The sequence below is a fragment of the Anser anser genome (assembly GCF_964211835.1).
Source record: "Anser anser genome assembly, chromosome: 11".
Taxonomy (NCBI): Eukaryota; Metazoa; Chordata; class Aves; order Anseriformes; family Anatidae; genus Anser; species Anser anser.
In genome coordinates this window covers 24,185,958-24,205,704 of record NC_139732.1, presented here as the reverse complement: position 1 = coordinate 24,205,704, position 19,747 = coordinate 24,185,958, and the positions used below count along the sequence as shown (strand labels likewise).

Below are 19,747 nucleotides of genomic sequence, written 5' to 3'. Positions count from 1 at the left end.
CTTGCCACTGGCCCTGGCTGCCTGTGCCACGGGGCTCCCCGTGACCTCCCCCCCCCCCCCCCCCCCGCTGATGCTCAGTGCTGCTTCACGAGCAAGTACTTTAGCTGGAAATTTCCAAGGCCGAGCTGGGCCCAGAAGGTGAACTCAGATGTACCGTAAGAGGAATCGTCGGTTGCCATGACGACCTGCTCCGCCAGCGGGTTGCAGCCACAGGCAGTGGGAGTGGGCGCAGAACCGATGGTGGCGTGAGCAGGGCCACTTAGCCCCCACTGCTGCCAGCTGCGTGCAGAACGCAGCTGAATTCAGCTCTAGTTTCTGCCAGTGCAAGGGAACAGAATCTCCCAGCAGATTTTCATCTTGCTCAGGCAGTGGCAGCCAGAGCACAGAACCTACATGTATGTTCTCCTTCCTTGGTGCTCCATCACTGCGCTATTGCTGCTTTAATTAGAGTGGGCTGCCCTCCCCTGGCAGCACCCTGCTCATGGCAGCGCAGGCGAGAACCAGCCCCATGGTGGCAGTGGAGCCTGGAGGAGCCCGTGCCGCTCTGCCCAGAGCAGCACAGCTCTGCCTGGCACACAGCAGCGCAGCTTGGCACAGCACTGATGTCCTGCAGCGGTGTGCACCCAGATCTGCTGCCTCTGGCACCACGGCCCACTTGCAGCCTCCACGTACGTACGTTGGGCCTTTGCCACGTCCTCCCTGGCTACTGCCAGCAGCAGCCCTGGCTGCGTCGCCAGCCTGTGCCCACTGCGAGCCAGCTGCTGCACACACGCACTGTGATGGTCCACGCTGCCACGCCATGTGTGCTGTGCTGTGCCATGCCGTGCCACGCTGCCCTCACCTCCAGGGGTCGTGCCGCCGATCCTGCTGCCCTGTGGCTGGTTGCTGCAGGCGGGCGTAGCATGGCAAGGGCACAACCCTGTTCCAGCTCTGTCCTGGCAAGCCTGGGGGGCAGCCCCACAAACCTGACCCACATATGCCTGTTCTTGCTTGCCTGCTGCTGGGAGAGCGTGGGGCCAAGCTGGACCCTATTGGGTGAGCTGGCACCTTGCACCGAGCGGCGCTGGGGGTGGGAGACGTCTCACTTTAATTACTGCCGTAATGTTATTCTTTTCAGTGCCACGTTAATTGAAATTAAACAGCTGCCACGTTCTGGCTGGGACAAAAGTGAATCCATTTTCATTCCTCTCTGGTTTAATGAAGACTGACGTGCTGTGAGAAAACAAAGGCGATCCAGCTGCTGCCTCTCGCCGGCACACGCACCAGCAATTACCAGAGACCCTGCAAGCTGGCGTGGATGCCCCACAGTGCCCCACAGCTGCTGCTGTGCACAGCCCAGCCCTGCGCCCTGGGGTGCTCCTGCCCCAGGGGCTCGGCGGGGGAATGTCATGGGGGACACCGGCACAGAGGGCTCGAGGGAAAAACACAGCATGCCCAGGTGCTGAGTCCTGGCTTTGATCCTGTCCGTTAAGAAGTGTCCTGGTCATTGGCCTGTGCCCCAGCACTGCCCCTCAGCCCTCCTATGCTGCTGGGGTCGTCCCATCTCTGTGGGTTTGGCCAACTTCAGCTGCCCAACACTGAACATCACAAACAGCCCCATACAGCCCGAACATCTAAGCTGAGGTAGCAGTACTGAGGATGGTGTCTCCTCCCAGCTTTAAGCCTTTTTCTTTTTTAGGACTAGGAGCTTGCTTGTGATGCCATTCAGTACTTTAAAATATGCAAAATGAGGCGCTGGTGCAAACCTCATTAACACCCGCCTCCAACATCATTAAGATGTTTCCAAGAAAATTAATTGAGAGACTCATTAAAAATAAATTAAGAAAAATGTGTTGCAGAGCGCCTGCTCTGAGCTCGTAAATCACGGCTCAAAGCTCCAGGCCGCTGCACAGGCAATTAACGCCAGCCGATTTGTTTTATCCTGACTGCAAAAATTAGAAAGCAGACGTGGAGATTAGATTAGGGACGTCTGTCAAGCGGAACTTGGAGTGAATATTTTAGGATACAAAATGGAAATCAGTAAAACAAAGCTGAGACTTCATTCAGAGGAGCTGGCAGGCAGAGGTGGGGGCAGGAGGAGGGAGGTTGAGATGTTTTCTGTTTGGGGAGTGACACCAGCACTGTGTTTAGATATACACCCATCTCACACTCCTGCCACCAGGCAGTTTTCCACTTCCATCTGCACAACGCCAGTCCTGCAGCAGTGTGCTCAGGCACCGACTGCCCCACTCCAGCGGCATGAGCTCATGTTGAGAGCCTGCTTTGAAGTTGCTGTGTATTACACAGCCTGAACCAACATGTCGCCTATGGATGTGCTGATTACACACTTGGATTAGCAAACACAGTACAGCTGGGTGAGACCAGTGCTTTGGACTTAGCTTTGTGGCATTAGTACCCCTTTGTCCATCTCTAGCGCCTTCCATCAGAGGATCTCAAATTGCTTTATATTCATGAGCTGAACTGCATAGCCCTTCTGCAAAATGAGCAAGTGTTATTATCCCCATTTTGCACAGGAAAGCCAAGGCACAGATAAGGTCTTGCTTGTTTCTATGTGAGTGCATAAAAGCCTTGTGCAGTTAATATAGGCGCAGCGGCAGGCATGGCATTTGCACGTCCCAGTAGTGTGCTGAACACACTGACAGCCATTTGAGCAGCTGAACATCCAGCCATGACCACAGGCGGAGTCAGCCGTGGTAGGCACAAGAGGGCAGTTTGCAAACGTCTGCACAGACAGTTAAATAAACATACAGGTCAGAGTGTGCTGCCTGCGATCCTCTGCGTAACAGGAACAGATCCGGAGTGACCTGGAAATGTGGCCCAAGTGCAAATGCCGTCCCTTCCTTCCGTATAGCCCCGGCACGCCGGGGAGCCCATGGCCCTGGTCTGCAGACTGAGGGGCTCTGTGTGGCGCTGCCGGATGGCTGGCTTCTCAAACAGCCAACAGATGTGGGGCTGGATGTGCTTTCCTAGCAGCCATTGTAAGTGGCCAGTGTTTAGAAAGCAATGGCCATGCCTTTGCACTTTGGAAAGCAGGAAAATCTCCTGGACAGGGAGGACTTTAAATCATTATTTTCTTTGTTGTTTTATCACACTATGTCTAGACATGTCCAGCTCCAAAATACACCTGGTGGTTTCAGGTGGTATTTTATAAGGAGGCCTGTCCAAGTATGCAAAATATTTAATAGCCTAGAAGTCTCCTGCATTTTAACCCACCTTTCTCTTGCAGCCCCTTCTTTACTTTACCCGCCACAGAATGGAGGGAATGCTGCCTTTATGCCATTGCTATTATGTTAATTCAGTTAGATTTCAGAATTTACTGCCTATGCTAATAGTATCACCTGCCCCTTCTCCCCCGAATTCTGTCTGGTTTTGACCAATACATCTACTCGCACCAGTTTGGGGCATGCCCACTGTGGGAATGCATTTTTTTGCCAGTATAGAAGTTCCGGAAGAACCTTTTTGAGTGGCTGCCTTCCCACCACAATTCGTGCAGATGCTTTTCTCCACCCCATCCCAAACACTGCCTCCCTCTCTCCTTGTGGTTTCCTGGACTGCATGGTCGCTGTACCAGCTCCCAGTATACCGTGACTGAGGAAATGGAAGGGAAAAAGCAGTTTAGAGCAAAACCAGATGGTATCACTTTAATATGAGCAAACTCCTGGAGCATGCAAAGAAGCACAGGGGATGGTGAATTCCTCCTGCAGCTGAGAGGCAGCCATGTCAGAGCAGATAGCAGTACTTTTACCTACCATGTGTATGAAAACAAAGAAATGAATGATTAGAAAGTAATGACAAATTCATGCCCACACAGATTGGTGGGGGGACCACCACAGAAGTTCTGGATGCTGGGACTAAGAAGTAAACAGGATTGCTGAGCTAGTGGCAGACACATCTCGCAGGAGCTGCGGCCCCTCAGCGGCTGCGGGAGCCGAGGTGCTCGCGGTGCTGGGCAATGCCAAGAGCCGCAGGCGCCGCCTCGGCACGCAAGGCTGGAGAGGTGCCGCGTGTGCGGGGCTGTGGAGAGGAGAGCGAGGGGCAGTTGACTCACACGTCTGCATGCAGTCTGTAATGTGAAGAACCAAGCTGGTAACAGAAAGCTCTTAGATCTAGCAGGCAAAAGCACATCTCAATCTAATGACTGTAAGCTGAAGCAGGCCAAATATAAACTGGAAATAAAGCATATACATTAATAGTTAAATCTTGGCAGAGTTAACCGAGTGCTGAAGGAGCTGTGCCATCATTGGCCATTTAAAAATATGGTTTGGACAGCTGTACAATCAGGTACTGATTCCAAAGCAGGAATTAGTTCTGGTCCTGCAGTGGGGTGGGAGATACCACGTCGGTTCTTCACTGCCTGCTGCAGTGCCCTGGGGGCTCTGGGACATATTGCTGGGTTTGTGCTTGAAGGGGCAATACAAGTGACAGAAGTGCTGAAGGAGATCTTGGGCTGAAAGCTTTATCCAGGGTTCCAGTCCTGGTCGGGGGGGGAGGCTGTTCCTGGGAAGTAGGTGAGCTGAGGTTACCTGCGCACCAGTGTTTTGCAGGCTGAGAAAGTCACTGACAGGATAACATCATACCCGGGCTCAGCTCCTCCTTGAAACACTTCTGTTTGCAGCTAAAATTTTCCATGCCAAGCCTTTTCCTGAAGATGCATTTAATTCAGATCTTTGATTAACCTCCTTTCAACTACTTCTGAGTTATGGAATGAGTGGAAAAATACTTGCATGTTAGAAATTACTAGTGTTAAAAATAACTCTAACCACAGGAAAAATAGCTACATATTTTTAAGCTTAACCAGGCTTTCGTCCTCATGTGGCCTAACTTTTTCCCCGGAAACAAACATTTGCAAACACAATAGCAATGCTTTTGAGTATGCTCAGATGGTATAGGCTAGGCCTGGAGAAGGGAAGGGAAGGGAAGGGAAGGGAAGGGAAGGGAAGGGAAGGGAAGGGAAGGGAAGGGAAGGGACCAAGGCAACTGCAGTCTAATTCTACCACCTCCCTCAGCCTTGCCACGAGGTGATCTGTAGATGTCATTTGTACAATAGAAAAAAGCTGAAAAGGGGATTGTGAGGTCAGAGGGAGACCTAAAAAAGGGTGGAGGCATATCAGGAGGGGGAAGCCAAAAGGAAGCAGCCGTCCATAATAAGAGTTAGAAGACACATGGCAGAGAGAGGAAAAAAAAAAAAAAAAAAAGGAAGGCCTGAAAAAGATGGCAAGGATGTCCCCAAAGGGGAAAGGTTGGCTGGAGGGCATATGGAGGCCAAAAAGGCAAGGAAGCCCCAAAGGGGATTTGGGAATCCTGGTAGATGGGAGGGCTTAAGGGGCTTAAGGGCAGCCAAAAAGGAGTTGGACACTGGAAGACAGTGAGAGGCTGGAGGGGAATGGGGAGGCCAGAGGAATGCAGCGCTGGAAGGGAAGTGGTAACCCCATCTGTGAGCTGGAGGTGAGACAGGCAGGGAGTGACTGAAAGAGAGCAGGAGGTCAAACGGGGAGGCCCAAAGGGGGGGCCAAGAGGGCAAGGCACCCCAAGAGGGGGGCGTTCTGCAGCGAGACCGGGGTTGTGCGATGCCCAAGGGCGGCTGGAGGCTGGGGCAGGTGGGGACTGAGGGGAGCGGGAGGCCCAGGGCACAGAGAGACTGACCCCAAGGAGGGGTGGGATGCCAGGGCAGATGGAGCCTGGCAGGTGGGAGGATGGGGCAGGAGGAATTCTAAGGAAACGGGGCAGGACGAGGCCCAGCAGATGGAGGCCGGGTGCGGGGAGGCTGGGGGAGTCACGGACGTGCGGGATGCAGGGCGGGGGGGGCCGGCAGGGCCCAGGGGACACCAGGGCAGGAGGACGTGGGGGTGGCTGGGTGCGAGCGTGCGGCGGGGGCAGGGGGCGCGGGGTGACGGGAGACCGGGGGGGGTCCGGGGGGGTCCATGGGCAGGGGGCGCTGTGCCGGGGGCGCTGTGCCGGGGCGCGGTCAGCCCCCCCGTCGGTACCGGCGCCGCCCGGCAGGGGTCGCCCTCGCCCCGCGCTACCGCGGCCCCGACACGGCGGCGGCTCCTCCCCGCGGCGGCCGGGGCGCGGCGCTGCGGAGGGCCCCGCGGAACCTTTGTTCTCCGGAGCCCCCGCGGCCCCCCCGGCGCCGCCGCCCGGCCTTGCCCGGCGCTGCGGCCGCGCCGCCGCCCGCGTCCGGCGGGAGGAGCCGGCCCCGCCGCGGCCACGGAGGGCGGGAGGCGGCCGCGGGGCTGGTGCCCGGGGAGGGGCTGCCGCAGCGCTCGGCAGCGCGGCGGCGCCGGTTCCGTGAGCGTTCCCGGCCGTTCGGCAGCGAGGCTCCGGCACCGGGGACGCGCTCGGGCCCCGAGGCCGCGGCGGGACGCCCGGGCCGGGCGCTGGCCGTCCCGGGGGTGCGGAAGCGCCGCAGAGCCAGGCGGGCGGCGGGGGGAGGAGGTCCCGGCCCGGCGGCACGCGGAGCCTCTGCAGCACCCGGCTGGGTTCATGAAAGGGAAAACAGGAACGGGGGCTGCGCTTGTAGAATTCTAATGAGCCTTAAAGGTTATTGCTCTGCATTTCTAGTGATAATTTCCAATTCTCTGTGTTCGTAGGAAACTGGCACCTCGGGTCTAATCGCGTTTGGGTACTGTCTAGGGCACACGCTGTATGTTTGGCTGGTGAGGAATATCAACAAACATAAATTATTGGCAGCATGGTCAGAGTCTACAGGGGAGAAATAACAAACAGGAGAGTCTTGCATGGCTTTGCATTCTACAGTGAAAATGATCTCATTATCCTTTCCAGGGACTCAGCCAGCTATTTGAAAAATACTTATTAAAAAAAAACATTGCAGCTCCTGGGAGAGGGTCCCCTCCAGGGCAGGGAAAAATAAAAATAGAGACTAGGAGGAAACAGCTGCAGTGGCAAAAATAGGTGGGAACCTGGCCTGCTGCATCTCCAGTACCTGCCAAGAGCCCAAGCCAAATCCTGGAGCAGACAGAAGCGCTCCGTGCCTCCTTCGTCCCTCCAGGCCCCTTGACAACCGGCAGGGAGGGATGTCTGGGCAGCTGGTGGTGCACGGGGGGCACCCACCCGTCCCAGTCACATGTGGCCAACCATGGATGTTCCTATTGCCCAAACACCTGCTACTGCTACTCACCCCTGGCACAAGGCAGCAGATTCTGCCTGGGAGCTTCGCTGAGAGTGCACAGGCCTCTGCCGCCTCTGTCTTTCCAGCTCCCTGGTGGGGACAGGCCCAGTGTCACAGAAGCAGACTCACTGCAGTTGGCAGGGGCCTCTTGATACCTTGCAGTCCAATGCCCCTGCCCAGCTTTGTCAATTTCCTCCTGAACCAGCAGCAATGGCAACGTCGGGTAGGAAAAGATAAGGGGAAAATGGGGTTGAGGAGAGACAGAAAGAGGGAGCTGCGTAAGTAGAAAAGGCTCCTGTGGTTGGGGACCACAGGGAGAACCTGAAACAAAAAGAGGGGAAGGTGGGTATAGGATTGCAGAAATGGGCAGAAAGAGGATCCTCATGACTTTCTTTTCCTTATGGTTAGCCTTCATTCTGGCCAAAAAAGAAATGAGTATTCTAAGATACAGAAAAGATAAAACATCAAAACCAGGAGAAACAAAGTTGAGAACGTACTACAGTTTTATAAACTTTCTTTAGCCCTAATCAGACAAAAATTCAGTAAGAGTGATACAAAGGGATTGACGGCCAAGGGAGGAAGTAGTGCATTTACCATCTCGATGTCTTCAAGTCCAGCTGAATGCACTTCTGAAGCTGCCTTTGTCAAACAAGTTATTGAATGCAGCAGTAACATGGTGAAATTTTCTTGACTGCTCGTACAGAAGGTCAGACTCCTGATCCCTTCCTGATCAGTCTGTGAATCCACAGAAAGAAAACACGAAGAAGCACTAAGAGAACATGCCATTATTTGTGTTCATTGATAGTGACTTGACTTCAGCATTTATCTGCATTCATTGGTTAGGTGTGCTTGTGCTGAATGGTGAAAGGTTGGTGACAGCCAACGAGCTGAGCTCTTGAGCAATTAAGTCAACCTCTCTTCAGCACTGAGTCATGCCGTCTGCGTCAGTTGAAGTGCACAGGCCAGCCCTTGTGCCGTGTGGGGCTTTGAGCAGTCTCATGGCCTGCGTAACAGTGGCCTTTGTACTTGGTATGGGGAATGAAGGTGCTATCTTAGAAGGAATCCTTGCAACAGGAGTGAAAGGGTGACCACATTTAACAGGTGCTTGTTTAGGGACGCTCGCTGTCCAAGTGCAGGGCAATTGTGGGCAGTTCCTAGCTCTTCTGCTTGACCTGAATGTGAGCTTTGTTTCGGCAAAGAGAAGGCTTCTGTGCTCTACCCACAGTGCTGTACGGCCTCTCAGGTGGTGCTGGTACTTGAGAGCAGACGCCTGGAAAAGGAGAGGGCTGCACTGGTGTGAGGCTTAACTGATCTTAACTCATAATTTCTTGTTTTTCAGATGTTTAGCAGCTGTCCCTGGTCTTGAAGACATCAGACACAGCCAGGTGGTCTTAACCCTGCTAAAGTTCTGGGGCATTTGCACTTTCTTTCTTACAAGGTTTCACTTGCAGCTCCAGGTGCTGTAGCTCTACTCCTTCCTCAAGAGTGAGGGCTTGGGGCTACACTAGATAAAAGCAGATATAGACAGATAGAGATGGTTCTGTGGAAATGTTTGCTCAGTGCCCAAGAGCAATCCAAAGGCAAACTTACTGTTAAGAATTATTATGAAAATAATGGAGAGCAGATCATAGTTATGCCACTGAATAGATCCATAGTGGAAACTGCATTGTGATTACCATATGCAGTTCTGGTCTGCCTCTCAGGAAAAATAAGAGTTGGAAGGGTTTCAGAGAAGAGCAACAAGCGAGATCAAATACAAAGAATATCTTCCATATGAGGAAAAAGTATAAAGTCTCTTTAGCCTGGAGAAGAGATGGCTGAAGGGAAGTATGACAGAGGATTATAAAATCAAGTTTGGCACAAAGAGGTTGACTGCAGCATGAGTTCTTATTGTCCCTTCCATATAAGAACCAGCAGCACCTCATAAATTAGCAGGTAACAACTACAAAACAAATAGCATTTTTATATGCCCTATATTGTGTCAAACTGCTTGGCAAAGGATCCGATGGGTCTCCAAAGTTCATATGCATTCAAAAAGAGATTAAATACTGTCATGAGAGAAAAAAAAAATCCACTTACAATGATTAAATACAAGACCTCATTTTTGCTTCCGAAGCCTCCAAGCTGTAGATCGTTGGAGGCTCGCAGAGCAGTACTGCAGTAGCTATGCCCTCTTCTTACACTGCCCTCTTCTTACACTGCCCAAGATAATAGCTCTTGACCACAGTCAGAGACAAGAGTAGGCTAGACAGACTTTCAGCTGACTGCAAAGTTGTAAGTTGTTCGTATTTCCCTTCAGTGCTCCAGGATCATTTGCAAGGAATGACCCTGACAGTATGACCTGTCTCAGTATGTTTCTTGTCCATTTTGTAGAATCATAGAGTGGCTTGGGTTGGAAGGGACCTTAAAGATCATGTAACTCCAATCCCCCTGCCATGGACAAGGATGCCACCCACTAGATAAGGCTGGTCCCACCCAGCCTGGCCTTGAAAAGACAACGGACCTTAGTCCATTTCTAAGTCCATTTCTAGTCCATTTCTAAGGACCTGTATCCAAAAAGTCCAAAATATTGCAGTGGTGTGCTGGTGACCCTACCTGTGTGCTGCCATGCCAGGATACAGGTCAGCCTTCACAGACTAGTCCGCTTTTAAACAAAGCTCACTCCTAGCAGTGGCAGAGCTGGCTGCGATGGCAGTGGAAGCGTGTATGTCCCAGCAAACAATTTGCCGTGGCATCAGCCAGCCAACTTCAGCACTAAATCCTCTGCTTTGTTCTCATGGGGAGTCCGATGCTGGGGCCGACAACAATTATACCTCTGCCCTCAGCACAAGTGGTGGGTGCAGGCCCTGGGACCAGGCACCCAGGCCTGGTCTGCTGAGCGCTAAGGCTCCCAGCGGCATTCAAAGCTGCCCAGCGACTGCCTCAGGGGGCTCAGCCACTCCAGAGGGTCTCAGGGAAGCAAGGCACTGCGACCTCCAGCCAGGAAGTCAGCGGCTCCCAAGTCTGTGATACGCAGGCTCCTGCTCAGCCCACCTCAGCCTGTGGAGTCTGGAACCACAAGGTCCTGTCTGTAACTTAACAGAGAGGCAGCCTCACCTTGAGCTGCATATACCCGGGGGGACATAAAGCAGGAGAGACCATGCTGGTCTGCTGGTGCTCCCCAGAGGGAAGGCGGGGAACCCAGAGGCACCTTGTTTTGCCGCAGGCATTGGAGCTGCGCAGCAGCCACTTACCTGCATTGAATGAGGCTGTCTCAGTCAGCAGGCTCCTGAGTTCTGTCCTCTGGAGGAGGTCAGACCAAGCCATGATGCTTAAAAATAGTGAGGAGGCATGCAGTGTAAAGAGAGACGCACCAATGAAGAAACTGCAGTAGCTCCCCGCAGCCATTCCAGCTCCAACACTGGTGGCTCCCATAGACTGATTTGCAGCAGCGTTTGCTGCTTTGAGCTCTTACCTGCTTCTGACACCAGCAACTATTTGGTAGTTTTCCAGCAGGCTGTGAGTTTACCAGAAGTGTGCAAGCATGCTACTCTTTTGGTCATCTGGAGTTCTGTTTTTTTGCTGCAGCAACTGGTATCTGCCAGGAGCTGGTATAAGAACCTACAATAAGCTGCAGAGAGCAAGATGGAGCAAAGTGGATTCCTGGTCAGTGCAAAACTGCATTGTTGTTTCTGCAGCACACAGAACTGGCCTCTGCCTGATTTCTGTCACATTTCTCATCTTCATGTGGAATTTGTCTGGGCAGTTACCATGCCCACAAGGGACCTCCAAATGAATGAAATGAATGACTTTTTCATATTACAGGACATGATTCCAAATACCCCAGTGCATATGTACTAGCTGGATTCCAAGAATCAATTACCAAATTGCACTGCCTCATTCTAAAGCAAGCTACCAGTGGAGAAACTGAAAACAAGATTTTTGTAGCTATACTGAAATGTCACAGTTGATTTTAAGCCTCTTAGACAGTATAATATTGAATGCAAGTTCCTGCTGAGGGCTATCGACTTCAGTATGTGCCAAGCTGCAGGGAACACCCTGTGCCATGCCTGCATGTGTCAGAGTGCTTTCCTCCACCAGCAGTGTGACTTAGATCAGAGACCAGCTTCCTGGGATTTCCCATCATCAGCCTTTAAGATCACCATCCAGAAGAAGGGATCTGTGCAGCCACAAGATGAAATGCACTAGGAAACAGCATCATCTTCAAAACATGCAAAAGGATTAGCAGTCTAAAAACAGCAACATGCTGCCCTCTGTTCAGGGTGGAGGCATGCTGCCTGCTGGGGCCTTGGGGATGGAGGAGGCTAGCCCTTCAGATGTCACTCTTCCAGGTCAGGTGTGCTTGTAAGTACACCCTCTGTCAGAGTAAGTGCACATTCTTGTACTGTAAATCCTAAACTGACTTTCTCAAAGCACCTGCTGTCATGCAGCCATGGTGCTAGGGAATGTCTTCATGGTGGAATGGAGGGATATACCTTAAATATCTGTAATTAAGAACACTGGTGTTCTGGTACTGTAGTACCACAGCAAGCCAGAAATTATTCACAACCCTTGTACATTAGAGCAGCAGGCAGTATTCAGTGTTGCAGCCATGTTTTGGCAACACTGATGCATGCCATGCAATGTCTGAATAAAAAGCATAATTTCTGGTAATGTAAAACATATTTTCCCCAGTCTGCTCTGTACTCTTGTCCCTTCTCATGCCTGCCTTCTTCTACAACTGCTCCAGCGTGTCAGAGTTCCATAAAAAATCCCAATATATGGAACCGACGGAGCACATCGTAGATTTTTTCAAAGCATCCAGATGGGTGTCTCTTCATTTTGTAAAGCCCTTTCCTACAGCTCTCCCAGCTGCCAACACAAGGAATACAAGACTGAGAATCTAAGGTAATTTCCCTTGGCACCACATAGAAGAGTTGATCACAGACAATATGGGCAGGCCACCAGAGCAGCTCTTGGAGGTGATCTGCTTGGTACTATTCCTTTTGTCATCTCATGAAGTGCCTTTGCTTTGCCACACACTTCCTATTCTGCTGCACACAGCTCTCTGCAGTGGTCTAGCAGTCACAAATCCTCCGTATTCTTATCACGCAGTGATTCCCCTACATCATTCTTTTTGTGTACTTTCCACTGCAAAAAAAAGAAGAGGCCAATACTAAGCTGCAGTGAATGTTCATCCAGCATTTCCCTTTCCTTTCCCTATTAGATCATCCTGTTTAATGGTAACCAGTCAAAGATCATATTAGAAGCATGATTTTAACAAGGGCAGCTCTGTCCAGGCCTCTTCCACATAGTAACCTAGAACTCAGTGAGCAGAAGAGGTCTCTGCTCTAGTTTGGAAATCCTCCCCTGTTTCTGGAGTTTGTTAGTACAGTGTCAAAATTATGGACTACAACACTTTCCATTCCTTTATTTCACTCTGAATTAAAGACCACCTACTGAAGACTCACTTCAAAAAACAGCCAGGCACTTTCTAATATTGAGCAAAATGCCTGAAGAATAAATTGCTCCTATCAGAAATAAAGCATTTTAGTTCTGCCACAAGCAGGGAGATCTGCGCTCTAAGTCTCTCCAAAGGCAACTCCATCTTTCCTGCTTTTCTCTCATTTTCTTTTGATGCACAAAGCCTACATACTGCAGTGATGTGATTGGATTCAGCTTTGGAACAGTGTAATTGTAAATATTCATTGGAATCCAAGCTAGTTTTCCCAAGTCTCTCTTAAAGACTGCAGCTATACAAACAGCTGTGGCTCTGCATTAACCTCATTTCTCCGTAGCCCCAAAGACTGCTCCTTCAGAGGCTACACGGAGAGAAACCAGCCTTGCAGACCATTTTAGTTGATGCTTTATCATTTCCTTTATTTCCTCTAACATCTGTGTTGTAGAACTGGCTCTTAGGCCCAGGTACCTGTTGGGGTTCTTCTCCAGTGTCTACACAGATGACCGAGTTCACCTTCCCATGTCACTCACAGTTCCCACTGGCTATTTTGGCTGTCTATGTCTAGCCCCTTTACGCCACCAGCAGTGTTGGGATGTCTACATCTATGTGAGCTGCCCTGTGTTCTGGTATATGGCATATGTGTGCTCATTCCACCATCCTGCTGAGGACCAAGTGGGTGCTCCTAAGTACTAACATGGCTGCTATTCCATAGACAGGGTGAGGCTGTGTGGGTAGGCAACATCTCACTAAGAATTGCACCCTTGCTAGGTACTGAGAAGAAAGCAGATAAGTCAACTGCTGATATCCAGGCAATTCTACTTCTCCAGCTATTAAGTACCATGACTGCACTCAAACACTGGGTAGGCAAAGGGCAGTAGGCTCCTGCAGCTACAAAGGAACAGAGGTGAGACCTTTCCATCAGTCAGACCCACACCTCCATGTTGCCTGCACCAGCCACTGCACAGCAAAACTAAATAGCATCAAGCTGACCTTGCTCTCCAGGTGGTCTCTGACTGATAGCCATGTCCTGCACAACTTATTTGCAAAGCAGCACATGTAGGAAACCGCACACAGCTATTTTACTGAGAATGGAAATTGAATCCAAAAGTTCTGATAGCAAATAGCAAATCTACACTCCCATCTCTGCTTCATCTACTCTTATGTTTACCACCAAGGGTGGAACTGCAGTGCTCAGGCCAAAGCCCGAGGCACAGCAGCACATGTCATACAGATGATGGTATCAGAGCCTTCATCACCCACTGACATCCTCCAGGCTCTGCTTGCTCTCTTCAGCATATGTTAAAGCACATGTTCTGACTACTGAGTAACTTGTGACCAGATATGTAGGTAGTAAAAGGGGCAACGTCCAGCTTTCTTTCCACATGCGGGTTCCTGAGTGCTACTCAGCAAACCAGGCACCGCCAGTGCAGCTGAAGCAGTGCAGATTGCTGGATATATCACTGAAGAGAACAACTTAGAGACTGTCAACTGTGCAGTTCTGGCAGGCAGGCCTGATGTTTACCTGCTTCATTCAGGACTCTGGCAGCAGTTCTCAGCCAGCTGCACTGAGGCCTCTGCTCACCCTGCAGAGCACGTCTTTACCCAGGAATGTCCCAGACAGTGACAGTGCGCTGCTTTGGAACATGTGAAAGAGCACCAAGCCATCAGCCCAGCACGTTCAGGTGAGTGCTAAGAGTCCTGTATGAGGAATTGGGTGGATCTAATTACTTGTCCTTCCAGAGGGCTGGAAGGGGACAGACTCCATGCATACAGAATCCCCCAACCCCCTACTCAGGACAGAGAAGAGAACCCTGTTCCCTGAGAAGAGTGTTGAAGGAACATCACTAACGAGGAAGATACATAAAGATGAATTTTCAGGGAAAACAGTAGTGTGTGTACTCCTCAGCAAGTCTCCTGTGACAAAGCTTGCAGGAGCATAACAATGAGGTGCCAAGAAAGAGGGAAGAGTACTCCCACAAACCAACACTGCTACCCATCACAGGAACATGGACAGCACAGCTGGAGATGTGACACCATCTGAAGCACAAAGCTGGGGCTGAGTCTTGTGAAGATCAGGTGAATCACAGTTGGAAATGAGCACCCACCCAAGACTCAAGCACAGTTACTTTTTTAGAAAGGAGAATCACGCTGGTAAATGGTATGTTGTTATCACATGAGTGCTGAACAGTGAGGCTCTGAAAAAGGCAGAGTTGAGTTTCAAGGTTTGAGCAAGGTTAGATTTAGGAAATGAGCAAGGCTGGCATGAACCTTGGGAGGATGATAACCCATCCTCCTGTTCTGAGATGGGAACTTCAAGTGCCCTGTCTTTTGTTTCTGTCCTTTAAGATTTCTCGTGATGCAGAATCCTCTGGCTCCTGGCAGTCTGTTCATGTGCTTTGCTCTCCTCCCCATTAGAAGCTGTTCCTAACCTGAATCTTTCTTGGTGCAGGATACGCCCATTAATTCTTGTGCATGCCTTCATGGACATGGAGAACATATGTCTTTGTTCCTCTTTCCAAGAGTTTCTGACATGCAGCTGGCGTGATTTTCCTCAGTAATGCTGGAGAAGAAAAAAAAATAAAATCATCCAGATCAGAAACAACAAAAGAAAACCCGTCTGGTGGAACTCACTGCTGTACAAAGAGACAGCAGCTATGAGTGCCCTGTGAGAAAACAGATAAAGTAATGAGGCCTTTCTACAGATAACAGCTCCCAGAGTCAAAACAGCTTTGCAGAGAGCAATGCCCTGTCCTGAGCATGAGCCAATCTCTAAATCAGCCTCTGGAGCAAGCTGCTTCAAGCCACCTGCTGTAAATTTCCTGCACCTTTCTCTAAGGCTGCTGATGTTGGCTCTGTTAAAGATGTCTTTGTCTAGGCCACATCAGCCTAGACAAACACTGCATCAGATCTCCTCTACTCTTCACACATGCCCGGGATGCTTTGGCAGGGAGGAACTTGGACCATACCTTGAGCTCTAGTTCTGACACGTGACAGGTCCTACGGAGCAATACGTGATGCTCCTGTTGCACCAAATCACTCCAGTGCACGTGATGGACCAAAGCAGATGCTTCAACTGCATACATAAAAACTAGGCTCAGACCAGTCCGGCCTTTGGCTGCTGAGATTTCCCTGCTTGCCATGAATTTGGACGTTCTCCTAGATGTCTTACCAGCAGGTCAGTGTCTTGTAGCTCAGCCTAGAGATAATACATCACTACATCTCTCTTTCATGGTTCATACTGAAGGACAGGTGCTATGTCTTGCAGCCTCATCTCTTCCTCCTGCTTGTGCCTTTCTGACTCCTGAGAGAGGCTCTTCAGGATGGAGGTCAGCTTCTCAATCTGCTGAAAGATCAGCTCATGACAGAAAACAGGCAGCAGCCCTGCCCAGCAGTCTCTCTGCACATAGCGATGCCAAGCTGTGCTGTGACTGACCTTCAGGGTTGTGTGAGATAGCCATGCAGATCAGCTACACTGCAATGTCATACCCCCCCAAACCTGACACAAGATGCTGAATGTAGGCCAGATCAGCTGACCTGTGGGTGCTGGAAATTAAAGTGCCTTCTCTCACCATTATGCCAGCCTCTGTCCAGGCACTCTCTTCCACCTGCAGCATAAAGCCATGACTCCTCTCATGGCTTTCCGGGAGGGAATGTGCCAGTGAACTCTCCAGCCTTTGCAACTCTGCAGAACCTGACACCCAGCCTGGAGCACCAGCAGGGCTCCTGGCATGGCTGCACCAGCCTTCCTAGCATGCACTAGGAGCACAGTCCTTCACCATCAGCTCCATTTTCCAAAGCAGCGAGCACGGTGTTCTTTGGGGCTCCTGCTACAATGATTTATCCAGGTCATTGTGAGGACAGCTGGCTAACTGAGGTTAACAGCTTTCTCGGTTTCATTTCAAAAAGACATTAGTATGGGGGCTATATTAAACAATGATGTGCCAAATCCTGATTCATTCACCAGGAGAGCTCATGAGCAGGTGGGGGACTTGGCTGACAGGCAGGGCTGTGCTGCTAGCCTTTCCTTAAAGGGCAGGACCATAACTCACGCTCCCAGTGCTAAATTACACCTGACACTCGGGGCTGCAGACTCCGGATATGTGCAGCCTGCTACAGGCATCCTGGGACTGCCAGCCCTAGGAGCACAAAGCCCCCAAACCAGCAGATTTATCAGCAGCTGTGTCTGGCTCAAAACCTCACCTCAGCAGCACACACAGAAGGACAGGCCTGGCTTACAGGCTGCTGGCCTTTCCCAGGTTCCTTTTTCCCCTACATGGCCCTATTCTGGAGAGGCATCCTCTCTCTGTGCTGCCCCATGCCCCCCTGCTCCTGTCCCCAAAACCACCGCCTCTAGAGGCTCTTGAACTTCCAGTTCTGGTCTCCAGTCCCTTGAGTTGCCTGCCTCCTGCTCACTTATTTTACTGTTAGCTTGTGCCAGCAGCCCCAGGCCTGTTTCTGCGCTTTACACTCTGTAAGGTGTATTGTACTCTGCCAGCTGGAAGACCAACCAGCTCCTGAGGTCAGCCACTTAGCTCCACCTTACAGTGCTAACATGCCAGCTGCTGAGGTTCCCTGTGAACATGCAGTGACTTTCCTGAGTGTGTGTAGGTCTTGTCTCCCCTCCTTACTGTCTGACCAGTAATTATCTGCCTGGACAGTGGGAGAGGGCCAATTAGGCCACTGTCTGGAGCACCTACCTCTGCTCTAAGTCCAGCTTGATCTGCAGGGTCCCAGGACGGTAAGAGTGATGGTGACAACGATGCCACCTTATTCCAGTCTACACTGCTCTTCACAGAAAAGAGAAAGGAGAGCATTCTTGACTTAATGTGCTTAAAAGTTGAAACATAATAGATTTAAGGACTGTAGCAGCAAGGACAACACAGAACACTGCGTGCCTTTGTCTTGCTTTTCTGTCACTTTCTACCTATCTGTTTCAGGTACTGTTCACCCCGGTATATGAATCACAATGGAAATCAAGAGAACATTTTGCAATCTAACAAGTATGGTGCTTGCAGTTTTAGCTCCTCTGTACACAGTACTGTGCTGGCCAGATACACTTTATTCTTCCTTTTCCTCTCTGGCAGTATATACTGGGTCAGGTTGAAGGGACTGTGCAGTTTCAAAAGCATGTAGGAAATGACATGAAATAGTTTTCACTCACCTTTTCCCTTTCTTTCCCTCTTCTACTGTTTGGATTTAGATCTATTTAATGTGATGTTCACTCCATCTCTGCAGTGTGCTGCAGCCATACCCATGCAGCAGCCTCCTGGATCTGGGGATGGCACTGATCTTCCACAGGCTCCTTCTCTTCAGGACAAAATCCTGCAAACTCTCCTCCCCTTCTCTCACCTTTGGGCTGGTTCACTGTGCTGTTCTTTTCCAGACTCCACTGGAAAGTACTCCAGTGGGAAGTACTGCACTGGAAGAGATGGGAGCAAGGTGATTAAAGACCGCAGTGGAAAAGCAGCAAGAGGAAAGGGTCATGAAATATTCTGCAGCCTTGGACTGATGTGCAGCCACACAAGTCAAATGCATAAGGAAAAAACACCAAGAGCTTTGAATTGCTGTTGCAGAGGACAGACACATTCCCAGAGAGTGCTTAATGGCCTGTGTATGACCAACAGGGCTAGTGCCATCTTGCTGTCTTCCCTCCCGCAAGCTCTCAAGGATATTATCAACATCACATGGATGATGCCATTGCACCAGAGATGTGTCTGTCAGCTGGCACAAGAGCAAAGGAGGAAGTGCTGGTGTGTGTGGGGGGAATACTGAGGAGTGAGTTCTGAGACCCTGTGGGGACAGGAAAGTGATTCATACACAAGCAAAAAGATGCTTATGGACCAGAGGAGTTCCTCACTGAGCTTCCTTGGACCACCAGGACTGTGGAGGTAGACTAGTGCTCCTGGAATGGGACAGTAGCTCTTGGCACAAGTTGTGGGGGATGTGGAGAGAAGGGAAAAAGTTTGGCCCCACTGAAGAAGATGGGAGAAGAGATCAGCAAGGTGTAAGCTGGCATGATGAGAAGGGCTGCTTTGTTTTCAGTCAAACTCTGGCACTCCCTGAAACTACACAAATAACAGAACTGAAAGCAACAGAACAAATTAAAAATATGGTGAAGGGTGACAAGAGGTGACTTAATGTTGGGATAGTTTCCCTACTAACAACAACAAAAAATACTGGGGCCCTTCTGTCTGGGAGAAGGATGACGGAAAGAAAACATGAGAGAGGTCTGTAAAATTGCAAGTGTCACAGAGGAAGTGACTAAGGAATGATTGGTCATGGTCTCTTCCAATAAAACAAAAGAAAATGTCAGGTGGCAGTTCATAAGAAACAAAAAGAAGTGGTTCTGCATCGTGTGCATGGTTAAACAGTGGAACTTGCTGCTATGAGACATTGCAGAAGCCAGATAAAATTGGAGTTACAAAAATAGTGTGACAAATTATGGATGAAAAATCCTCAAGGGCTGTTAAACACAAAGACTCCAGCTTGGGCTTAAGAACCCCTTAACCAGAGAGGTGGGAGAGCATCTTGGGGCAATATCAAACCTTCCCGTTTTTTGTCTCTTTCTGAGGCATGGGCATAAACTACTGTCAGACACAGAGCTAGGTGGAGCACTGTTCTGACCCCGAACAGTGTTAGAATTTTATGTAACAGGACTTGATGTAGTGTAATTGGGAATTTTGTAGGATAAAGTTTAGAGATGGTGTGTTGTATCTGTCACTTTCACACCCAAATCAAGCAGCTAGACTTGTCTAAACTCAGCATCTTCAAATGGAAGGGATGGGGTGGGGTGGGATGGGGTGGGGTGGGATGAGGAGGGAGTAAGACAGTAACTATAAGGAGCAACAGAAGTGTCATTCCTGCCCTGTCATGCTCTCCCCAAACAAATCCATACACGGTCACCCATGCACATGTGCAGAACAAAATGCAGGCACACACTGATGCACTCAGATTCATTTGTCCTCCGCCATTCATGCACACAAGTAGAGAAAAGCAAGCAAACTGCCAGCAACCAGCCTTCTCCAGTGGGCAATCTGAAAACAGACTTGCAACATGCAATTCTGCCCACATGCTGTGCTGTCTCTTCACACACACATACACACTTGGAGAACAAAGGATGACTTGGCAGTACAAGGAACAGTATCTAGTTATGTTCCTTCAAATGCTAAGAACATATC

The 19,747-nt window shown here is 50.3% G+C and overlaps 1 protein-coding gene across 41 annotated transcripts in view; it reads right to left on the bottom strand.

Moving 5' to 3' along the window:
- Positions 1-7,628: 7,628 nt before the first annotated feature.
- Positions 7,629-19,747, bottom strand: part of LOC310905496 (uncharacterized protein) — a 110,089-nt gene continuing 97,970 nt past the window's right edge. For 36 of the 41 annotated variants that reach the window (XR_014589066.1, XR_014589067.1, XR_014589090.1 and 33 more), the window contains 3 exons: positions 17,731-17,988; positions 17,267-17,356; positions 7,629-15,129 (listed from right to left, as the gene is read on the bottom strand). The gene's annotated coding sequence lies outside the window, so the exon portion shown is untranslated. Of the gene's footprint in view, positions 15,130-15,738; positions 15,910-17,266; positions 17,357-17,730; positions 17,989-19,747 lie in introns of all 41 variants that reach the window. The other 5 variants (XR_014589103.1, XR_014589105.1, XR_014589106.1 and 2 more) reach the window with 5 other exon arrangements.